General features: G+C 45.4%; 1 pseudogene; it reads right to left on the bottom strand.

Moving 5' to 3' along the window:
* Positions 1-8,732: 8,732 nt before the first annotated feature.
* Positions 8,733-8,851, bottom strand: LOC134936664 (5S ribosomal RNA; annotated as a pseudogene).
* Positions 8,852-11,457: the final 2,606 nt, after the last annotated feature.

Below are 11,457 nucleotides of genomic sequence, written 5' to 3'. Positions count from 1 at the left end.
AGCTATCCTCTGCTGATGCAGAGAAATATGACTTGGTTAAACCTACTAATTTAGAGGGATATGTACTAAGCATTGAAAAGAGCGGAGAAGTGAGCCAGTGGAGAAGTTGCCCCATCAACCAATCAGCATTGACGTAACATTTATAATTTGCATACTTTAAAATTATACAGAGCAGCTGATTTGTTGCCATGGGCAACTTCTCCACTGGCTCACTTCTCCACACTTATCACTGCTTAGTACATTTCCCCCTGTGTCCGGTGAGGTTTGACTCCTTCTGGTAAAGCGCAGCGCTTCCATGAATGGGTCCTATTACCAAAGGTCCCAATTCGGAAGCAGGTTGCTGAACTTGCCAGACAGGGGTGGAGTTGGCTTCAGACAGAAGACCGCACAGCTGCTCAGATTTTGGAGTCGGTGGTAATTGACCAGTGTGTACGAACACTAGGGTGGAATATGCAGCACTGGGTCATACTGTACATGCTGATCCTCAGAACTTAGTGGAATTAATCACAGTATTGGAGCCAGAGGCAGAACTCTGGGAGGCAACGGAGTCATCTGCCGCCGAGCTCCTGCTCTGAAGGGGGGCACCTCTCCTCCCATTCTGTGACACCATTGAATTAAGTTAATTGATATCTGTCCCTTTCTTTTCAGTGGCCGACTTCCTCACTGGTCCCTGCACCTTACAAATCACACCCTCTTTATTATACTGAATATACACATTTTACAAGGGTCACACCCAGGATTAGAAACCACAACCTATTACACTGGAAGCCGACACCTTACTGATGAAGCTGTTTGCTCCTGTATAGGAAATAAGAGAATTTTAACTATATGAAGATACTTCTCTGACAATTACACGTAACTTCATATAGTTAGAATTCTCATGCTTCCTGTACAGGAGCAAATAACTCCATCAGTAAAGTGTCTGCTGTTAGTGTAAGAGGTCATGGGTTCTAATCCTGGGTATGACTGCTAAGAATTGTGTGATTTAAAATAAAAGACAATTAAGTGTATAAATACAGTATATACATTTATTTCAGAACACTACACACACATACACACACACACACCACACACACACACACACACACACATACATTTATTTATTTATCTTAATATAGGAAATAGGGGGGGCACCAATATTTATCTTGCCTCCGGACAACTGGGACGAACTTACGCCACTGATTGGAGCGGTATGAGACCGCAGGAAATACAGTACGTCAGAAACCACAGAAAAGAATCCAGGGAATGGGCGAGCAGTTAAGATGGCACCCCAGTGGCCCATGATCCCTTGTGGCCTCCATACTAGTACCATCTCCTAGAGTGCAGGGCACAGTGTGGATGATTCAGATGTGGTTGGAAAAAGCATGCTTTCGTATGATAATGCAGCAGGAGGAGTCTGGTATAAGTAAACATCTCCTGCATGCATGTGTGATCCTCTGCAACCTTAGAGGACATAGCATCGGATCACCTGTGATACCATCAGCCAGCTGAGTAACCCATGAGGTTTCGCAGACCGTTCGTTCGCAGCTCCACCGCTGAGGCCAGAAAAGCTTAGTTGGAAGATGGAGACCCTTGCCTTGGCATTTTCACAAAGTTGAGACAACAAACCTCCGTCTTGGGGAACAGAGCAATACGCCGCCTCCTTGCTGCCCCCTGACCACTGCAGACTGTCAATCAACTGATGAGTCAGAAAGTGACAGAAAGTTCAGTTCATTCGCTGAAAATATTCTTTGGATAATCAACACTAAAACAGTTCATGTGTGACAGGCTTTGATTATGTGTGATATACTTTCTAAAACTTTAATTATTTAATCTTTAGGCCTTTGCTGTAACATCCTATTGGCTACTGCATATGTGACTCAATGTCACCTTGTGGAACAAGAGAGGAGTCTGGGAACATTTAATGCTTGTCTTCTCATTTAAGACCAGATTGCTGTTGCTTTATCTTTCATGAAGTAAAGTGCCTATTAGGTATTCAGTAAGCAAGAGTGCAGAATGATGGCCTTTTTTTGTAATGTAATATGACATTGAAATTCCTCTACAAGCATTGCTAGATAATTTGCCCTTTACACAGAGTACATTCTGGTAGGGCTTCAAGAATTCAGCATTAATAACAATTCTCAATGTCCTGTATGTATATAAATATTTATGCACCCCTATGTAAATTCAATTATCCTAAACCTGTGTCAGCTGTTCCTTAGTAATTTATCAGCCAGTGTCAGGTGACTAGTGTACCTTTAAAAGCCATAAGGTATGTGGCAGGTACACATTAAACCAAGTAGGCATGTTTGCAGTTATAGTATGTGTGATACAGTTGCCAGGTTTTAATTTTAAATCTTAAATTTTTAAGACTCTGTGATAGCGTAGGACCTGTAAGAAGGTGGGGTACCTTGGCGAGCGGTTTGCAGGCTTCCGTGCATTGGCCAATTCACTAACTAAACCCCCATCATTTATTTATTGATGTTGTGAAGATAAGTGAGCTTTGGTGAGTGCTGAATTTTCTGTTTGAATATATATATATATATATATATATATATATACAGGTTGAGTATCCCATATCCAAATATTCCGAAATACGGAATATTCCGAAATACGGACTTTTTTGAATAAGAGCGAGATAGTAAAACCTTTGTTTTTTGATGACTCAATGTACACAAACTTTGTTTAATACACAAAGTTATTAAAAATATTGTATTAAATGACCTTCAGGCTGTGTGTATAAGGGCCCTCATTCCGAGTCGTTCGCTCTGTATTTTTCATCGCATCGCAATGAAAATCCGCTTAGTACGCATGCGCAATATTCGCACTGCGACTGCGCCAAGTAATTTAACAATGAAGATAGTATTTTTACTCATGGCTTTTTCATCGCTCCGGCGATCGTAATGTGATTGACAGGAAATGGGTGTTACTGGGCGGAAACACGGCGTTTTATGGGCGTGTGGATGAAAACGCTACCGTTTCCGGAAAAAACGCAGGAGTGGCTGGAGAAACGGGGGAGTGTCTGATAGAGATGAGCGGGTTCGGTTTCTCTGAATCCGAACCCGCACGAACTTCATGTTTTTTTTCACGGGTCCGAGCGACTCGGATCTTCCCGCCTTGCTCGGTTAACCCGAGCGCGCCCGAACGTCATCATGACGCTGTCGGATTCTCGCGAGACTCGGATTCTATATAAGGACTCGAGCCGCGCGTCGCCGCCATTTTCACACGTGCATTGAGATTGATAGGGAGAGGACGTGGCTGGCGTCCTCTCCATTTAGATTAGGAGAGAGAGAGAGAGAGATTGACCTGAGGCTGATACTGTAGAAGAGAGTGCAGAGTTTAGTGACTGACCACAGTGACCACCAGCAGTGCAGTTGTTTTATTTAATATATCCGTTCTCTGCCTGAAAAAAACGGTACACACAGTGACTCAGTCACATACCATATCTGTGTGCACTGCTCAGCCCAGTGTGCTGCATGCCTGCATCATCTATGTATATATTATATATCTGACTGTGCTCAGCTCACACAGCTTATAATTGTGGGGGAGACTGGGGAGCACTGCAGTGCCAGTTATAGGTTATAGCAGGAGCCAGGAGTACAAGACAGTCACATACCATATCTGTGTGCACTGCTCAGCCCAGTGTGCTGCATCATCTATGTATATATTATATATCTGACTGTGCTCAGCTCACACAGCTTATAATTGTGGGGGAGACTGGGGAGCACTGCAGTGCCAGTTATAGGTTATAGCAGGAGCCAGGAGTACATATTATATTAAAATTAAACAGTGCACACTTTTGCTGCAGGAGTGCCACTGCCAGTGTGACTGACCAGTGACCTGACCACACTGACCACCAGTATAGTTAGTAGTATACTATATTGTGATTGCCTGAAAAAGTTAAACACTCGTCGTGTGACTTCACTTGTGTGGTGTTTTTTTTTTATTCTATAAAAAACTCATTCTGCTGACAGACAGTGTCCAGCATGTCCGTCATTATATAATATATATACCTGTCCGGCTGCAGTAGTGATATATATATATTTTTTATATCATTATTTATCATCCAGTCGCAGCAGACACAGTACGGTAGTTCACGGCTGTAGCTACCTCTGTGTCGGCACTCGGCAGTCCATCCATAATTGTATACCACCTACCCGTGGTTTTTTTTTCTTTCTTCTTTATACATACATACTACTACATCTCTTTATCAACCAGTCTATATTAGCAGCAGACACAGTACAGTACGGTAGTTCACGGCTGTGGCTACCTCTGTGTCAGCACTCGGCAGTCCGTCCATAATTGTATACCACCTAACCGTGGTTTTTTTTTCTTTCTTCTTTATACATACATACTACGACATCTCTTTATCAACCAGTCTATATTAGCAGCAGACACAGTACAGTACGGTAGTTCACGGCTGTGGCTACCTCTGTGTCAGCACTCGGCAGTCCGTCCATAATTGTATACCACCTAACCGTGGTTTTTTTTTCTTTCTTCTTCATACATACATACTACGACATCTCTTTATCAACCAGTCTATATTAGCAGCAGACACAGTACAGTACGGTAGTTCACGGCTGTGGCTACCTCTGTGTCGGCACTCGGCAGTCCGTCCATAATTGTATACCACCTACCCGTGGTTTTTTTTTCTTTCTTCTTCATACATACATACTACGACATCTCTTTATCAACCAGTCTATATTAGCAGCAGACACAGTACAGTACGGTAGTTCACGGCTGTGGCTACCTCTGTGTCGGCACTCGGCAGTCCGTCCATAATTGTATACCACCTAACCGTGGTTTTTTTTTCTTTCCTCTTCATACATACATACTACGACATCTCTTTATCAACCAGTCTATATTAGCAGCAGACACAGTACAGTACGGTAGTTCACGGCTGTGGCTACCTCTGTGTCGGCACTCGGCAGTCCGTCCATAATTGTATACCACCTAACCGTGGTTTTTTTTTCTTTCTTCTTCATACATACATACTACGACATCTCTTTATCAACCAGTCTATATTAGCAGCAGACACAGTACAGTACGGTAGTTCACGGCTGTGGCTACCTCTGTGTCGGCACTCGGCAGTCCGTCCATAATTGTATACTAGTATCCATCCATCTCCATTGTTTACCTGAGGTGCCTTTTAGTTGTGCCTATTAAAATATGGAGAACAAAAATGTTGAGGTTCCAAAATTAGGGAAAGATCAAGATCCACTTCCACCTCGTGCTGAAGCTGCTGCCACTAGTCATGGCCGAGACGATGAAATGCCAGCAACGTCGTCTGCCAAGGCCGCTGCCCAATGTCATAGTACAGAGCATGTCAAATCCAAAACACCAAATATCAGTAAAAAAAGGACTCCAAAACCTAAAATAAAATTGTCGGAGGAGAAGCGTAAACTTGCCAATATGCCATTTACCACACGGAGTGGCAAGGAACGGCTGAGGCCCTGGCCTATGTTCATGGCTAGTGGTTCAGCTTCACATGAGGATGGAAGCACTCAGCCTCTCGCTAGAAAAATGAAAAGACTCAAGCTGGCAAAAGCACAGCAAAGAACTGTGCATTCTTCGAAATCCCAAATCCACAAGGAGAGTCCAATTGTGTCGGTTGCGATGCCTGACCTTCCCAACACTGGACGTGAAGAGCATGCGCCTTCCACCATTTGCACGCCCCCTGCAAGTGCTGGAAGGAGCACCCGCAGTCCAGTTCCTGATAGTCAGATGGAAGATGTCAGTGTTGAAGTACACCAGGATGAGGAGGATATGGGTGTTGCTGGCGCTGGGGAGGAAATTGACCAGGAGGATTCTGATGGTGAGGTGGTTTGTTTAAGTCAGGCACCCGGGGAGACACCTGTTGTCGGTGGGAGGAATATGGCCGTTGACATGCCAGGTGAAAATACCAAAAAAATCAGCTCTTCGGTGTGGAGGTATTTCAACAGAAATGAGGACAACAGGTGTCAAGCCGTGTGTTCCCTTTGTCAAGCTGTAATAAGTAGGGGTAAGGACGTTAACCACCTCGGAACATCCTCCCTTATACGTCACCTGCAGCGCATTCATAATAAGACAGTGACAAGTTCAAAAACTTTGGGTGACAGCGGAAGCAGTCCACTGACCAGTAAATCCCTTCCTCTTGTAACCAAGCTCACGCAAACCACCCCACCAACTCCCTCAGTGTCAATTTCCTCCTTCCCCAGGAATGCCAATAGTCCTGCAGGCCATGTCACTGGCAATTCTGACGATTCCTCTCCTGCCTGGGATTCCTCCGATGCATCCTTGCGTGTAACGCCTACTGCTGCTGGCGCTGCTGTTGTTGCTGCTGGGAGTCGATGGTCATCCCAGAGGGGAAGTCGTAAGCCCACTTGTACTACTTCCAGTAAGCAATTGACTGTTCAACAGTCCTTTGCGAGGAAGATGAAATATCACAGCAGTCATCCTGCTGCAAAGCGGATAACTGAGGCCTTGACAACTATGTTGGTGTTAGACGTGCGTCCGGTATCCGCCGTTAGTTCACAGGGAACTAGACAATTTATTGAGGCAGTGTGCCCCCGTTACCAAATACCATCTAGGTTCCACTTCTCTAGGCAGGCGATACCAAGAATGTACACGGACGTCAGAAAAAGACTCACCAGTGTCCTAAAAAATGCAGTTGTACCCAATGTCCACTTAACCACGGACATGTGGACAAGTGGAGCAGGGCAGGGTCAGGACTATATGACTGTGACAGCCCACTGGGTAGATGTATGGACTCCCGCCGCAAGAACAGCAGCGGCGGCACCAGTAGCAGCATCTCGCAAACGCCAACTCTTTCCTAGGCAGGCTACGCTTTGTATCACCGCTTTCCAGAATACGCACACAGCTGAAAACCTCTTACGGCAACTGAGGAAGATCATCGCGGAATGGCTTACCCCAATTGGACTCTCCTGTGGATTTGTGGCATCGGACAACGCCAGCAATATTGTGTGTGCATTAAATATGGGCAAATTCCAGCACGTCCCATGTTTTGCACATACCTTGAATTTGGTGGTGCAGAATTATTTAAAAAACGACAGGGGCGTGCAAGAGATGCTGTCGGTGGCCAGAAAAATTGCGGGACACTTTCGGCGTACAGGCACCACGTACAGAAGACTGGAGCACCACCAAAAACTACTGAACCTGCCCTGCCATCATCTGAAGCAAGAAGTGGTAACGAGGTGGAATTCAACCCTCTATATGCTTCAGAGGTTGGAGGAGCAGCAAAAGGCCATTCAAGCCTATACAATTGAGCACGATATAGGAGGTGGAATGCACCTGTCTCAAGCGCAGTGGAGAATGATTTCAACGTTGTGCAAGGTTCTGATGCCCTTTGAACTTGCCACACGTGAAGTCAGTTCAGACACTGCCAGCCTGAGTCAGGTCATTCCCCTCATCAGGCTTTTGCAGAAGAAGCTGGAGACATTGAAGGAGGAGCTAACACGGAGCGATTCCGCTAGGCATGTGGGACTTGTGGATGGAGCCCTTAATTCGCTTAACAAGGATTCACGGGTGGTCAATCTTTTGAAATCAGAGCACTACATTTTGGCCACCGTGCTCGATCCTAGATTTAAAGCCTACCTTGGATCTCTCTTTCCGGCAGACACAAGTCTGCTGGGGTTGAAAGACCTGCTGGTGAGAAAATTGTCAAGTCAAGCGGAACGCGACCTGTCAACATCTCCTCCTTCACATTCTCCCGTAACTGGGGGTGCGAGGAAAAGGCTCAGAATTCCGAGCCCACCCGCTGGCGGTGATGCAGGGCAGTCTGGAGCGACTGCTGATGCTGACATCTGGTCCGGACTGAAGGACCTGACAACAATTACGGACATGTCGTCTACTGTCACTGCATATGATTCTCTCACCATTGAAAGAATGGTGGAGGATTATATGAGTGACCGCATCCAAGTAGGCACGTCACACAGTCCATACTTATACTGGCAGGAAAAAGAGGCAATTTGGAGGCCATTGCACAAACTGGCTTTATTCTACCTAAGTTGCCCTCCCACAAGTGTGTACTCCGAAAGAGTGTTTAGTGCCGCCGCTCACCTTGTCAGCAATCGGCGTACGAGGTTACATCCAGAAAATGTGGAGAAGATGATGTTCATTAAAATGAATTATAATCAATTCCTCCGCGGAGACATTGACCAGCAGCAATTGCCTCCACAAAGTACACAGGGAGCTGAGATGGTGGATTCCAGTGGGGACGAATTGATAATCTGTGAGGAGGGGGATGTACACGGTGATATATCGGAGGGTGATGATGAGGTGGACATCTTAAGACAACAAGGAGAAAAGAAGACTCTTTTGTGGGTGCACTCTTGACTTTGAAATATGACATGAAATATACAAGATATGATATATAATGATAAAATCAACTTTTATTGACAAAAAATTAAGATAATTAGTGGTTAATGAAAGAAATAACAGTCCAACAAAGCAATATAGACAAAAAATTACTAATGTATTAATAATAATAAACCGGCTGACGGAGTATGTATAGATATTCTAAATGGTTAATGTGAATATTGGTATATTTGTGACGCTGCGTACCAATAACAGATGAATCCCTATCCTGTCTTAGTGCCAAAATAAATAGTCAATGAGACCTGCATACTGATTACAGTTAAGAATATAAATTCCCATTATATCCAGCTGATACAAAGTAAAGAAGCAGTGGGAAATAAGATGGCAGTGTGAATCTGCTGTCAATGTTAGACACTGAGCATGTGGAATCAATATGTGCTCTACTACACTGAGTCTTCCTCAATGGTCACCCACTTGAGTACTGACCCAGCCCAACACTGATTAGCTTCCAAGTTCGGACGGCTTCGGGCGTTTCCAGTGTGGTATGGTAGTAGAGAAAATAGGCGGTAATGGAAAGCTCAGGAATCACTGATGAGAGTTCACGAATCACATAGTATCAAGAAAGAGACAGATATAGGCCAGTAGAAGAAAATAGATGGATCTGCTGCCAGTGTTAGACAGGGGTATGGCCCTGAATCACTGGTGAGAGTCCATGAAATTAAAATGTAAATAGGAATAGGAAAAAGAGAAGATAGAAATCTCGGTATAAATTAGGTATCAGCAAAATCAAATGTCCTGATGGACTATTAGAAATTGATAAGGAGCAAAAAATGAACTAAAATAACACAGGTGGACATCTTGCCTCTGTAGAGCCAGTTTGTGCAAGGAGAGATTAATTGCTTCTTTTTTGGGGGGGGGTCCAAACCAACCCGTCATATCAGTCACAGTCGTGTGGCAGACCCTGTCACTGAAATGATGGGTTGGTTAAAGTGTGCATGTCCTGTTTTGTTTATACAACATAAGGGTGGGTGGGAGGGCCCAAGGACAATTCCATCTTGCACCTCTTTTTTCTTTTATTTTTCTTTGCGTCATGTGCTGTTTGGGGAGGGTTTTTTGGAAGGGACATCCTGCGTGACACTGCAGTGCCACTCCTAAATGGGCCCGGTGTTTGTGTCGGCCACTAGGGTCGCTAATCTTACTCACACAGTCAGCTACCTCATTGCGCCTCTTTTTTTCTTTGCGTCATGTGCTGATTGGGGAGGGTTTTTTGGAAGGGACATCCTGCGTGACACTGCAGTGCCACTCCTAAATGGGCCCGGTGTTTGTGTCGGCCACTAGGGTCGCTAATCTTACTCACACAGTCAGCTACCTCATTGCGCCTCTTTTTTTCTTTGCGTCATGTGCTGATTGGGGAGGGTTTTTAGGAAGGGACATCCTGCGTGACACTGCAGTGCCACTCCTAAATGGGCCCGGTGTTTGTGTCGGCCACTAGGGTCGCTAATCTTAGTCACACAGTCAGCTACCTCATTGCGCCTCTTTTTTTCTTTGCGTCATGTGCTGATTGGGGAGGGTTTTTTGGAAGGGACATCCTGCGTGACACTGCAGTGCCACTCCTAAATGGGCCCGGTGTTTGTGTCGGCCACTAGGGTCGCTAATCTTACTCACACAGTCAGCTACCTCATTGCGCCTCTTTTTTTCTTTGCGTCATGTGCTGATTGGGGAGGGTTTTTTGGAAGGGACATCCTGCGTGACACTGCAGTGCCACTCCTAAATGGGCCCGGTGTTTGTGTTGGCCACTAGGGTCTCTAATCTTACTCACACAGTCAGCTACCTCATTGTGCCTCTTTTTTTCTTTGCGTCATGTGCTGATTGGGGAGGGTTTTTTGGAAGGGACATCCTGCGTGACACTGCAGTGCCACTCCTAAATGGGCCCGGTGTTTGTGTCGGCCACTAGGGTCGCTAATCTTACTCACACAGTCAGCTACCTCATTGCGCCTCTTTTTTTCTTTGCGTCATGTGCTGATTGGGGAGGGTTTTTTGGAAGGGACATCCTGCGTGACACTGCAGTGCCACTCCTAAATGGGCCCGGTGTTTGTGTCGGCCACTATGGTCGCTTATCTTACTCACACAGTCAGCTACCTCATTGCGCCTCTTTTTTTCTTTGCGTCATGTGCTGATTGGGGAGGGTTTTTTGGAAGGGACATCCTGCGTGACACTGCAGTGCCACTCCTACATGGGCCCGGTGTTTGTGTCGGCCACTAGGGTCGCTAATCTTACTCACACAGTCAGCTACCTCATTGCGCCTCTTTTTTTCTTTGCGTCATGTGCTGATTGGGGAGGGTTTTTTGGAAGGGACATCCTGCGTGACACTGCAGTGCCACTCCTAAATGGGCCCGGTGTTTGTGTCGGCCACTAGGGTCGCTTATCTTACTCACACAGTCAGCTACCTCATTGCGCCTCTTTTTTTCTTTGCATCATGTGCTGATTGGGGAGGGTTTTTTGGAAGGGACATCCTGCGTGACACTGCAGTGCCACTCCTAGATGGGCCAGGTGTTTGTGTCGGCCACTAGTGTCGCTTAGCTTAGTCATCCAGCGACCTTGGTGCAAATTTTAGGACTAAAAATAATATTGTGAGGTGTGAGGTATTCAGAATAGACTGAAAATGAGTGGAAATTATGGTTTTTGAGGTTAATAATAATATGGGATCAAAATGACCCCCAAATTCTATGATTTAAGCTGTTTTTTAGTGTTTTTTTAAAAAAACACCCGAATCCAAAACACACCCGAATCCGACAAAAAAAATTCGGTGAGGTTTTGCCAAAACGCGGTCGAACCCAAAACACGGCCGCGGAACCGAACCCAAAACCAAAACACAAAACCCGAAAAATTTCAGGCGCTCATCTCTAGTGTCTGAGCGAACGCTGGGTGTGTTTGTGACGTCAAACCAGGAACGACAAGCACTGAACTGATCGCACAGGCAGAGTAAGGTTGAAGTTACTCAGAAACTGCAAAGTAGTTTGTAATCGCAATATTGCGAATACATCGGTCGCAATTTTAAGAAGCTAAGATACACTCCCAGTAGGCGTAGGCTTAGCGTGTGTAACTCTGCTAAATTCGCCTTGCGACCGATCAACTCGGAATGAGGGCCTAGGTGTATATGAA

The sequence above is a fragment of the Pseudophryne corroboree genome, chromosome 1, assembly GCF_028390025.1.
Source record: "Pseudophryne corroboree isolate aPseCor3 chromosome 1, aPseCor3.hap2, whole genome shotgun sequence".
NCBI lineage: Eukaryota > Metazoa > Chordata > Amphibia > Anura > Myobatrachidae > Pseudophryne > Pseudophryne corroboree.
Note: the sequence above shows the minus strand (reverse complement) of the source record. Positions and strands in the feature narration are given on the sequence as shown.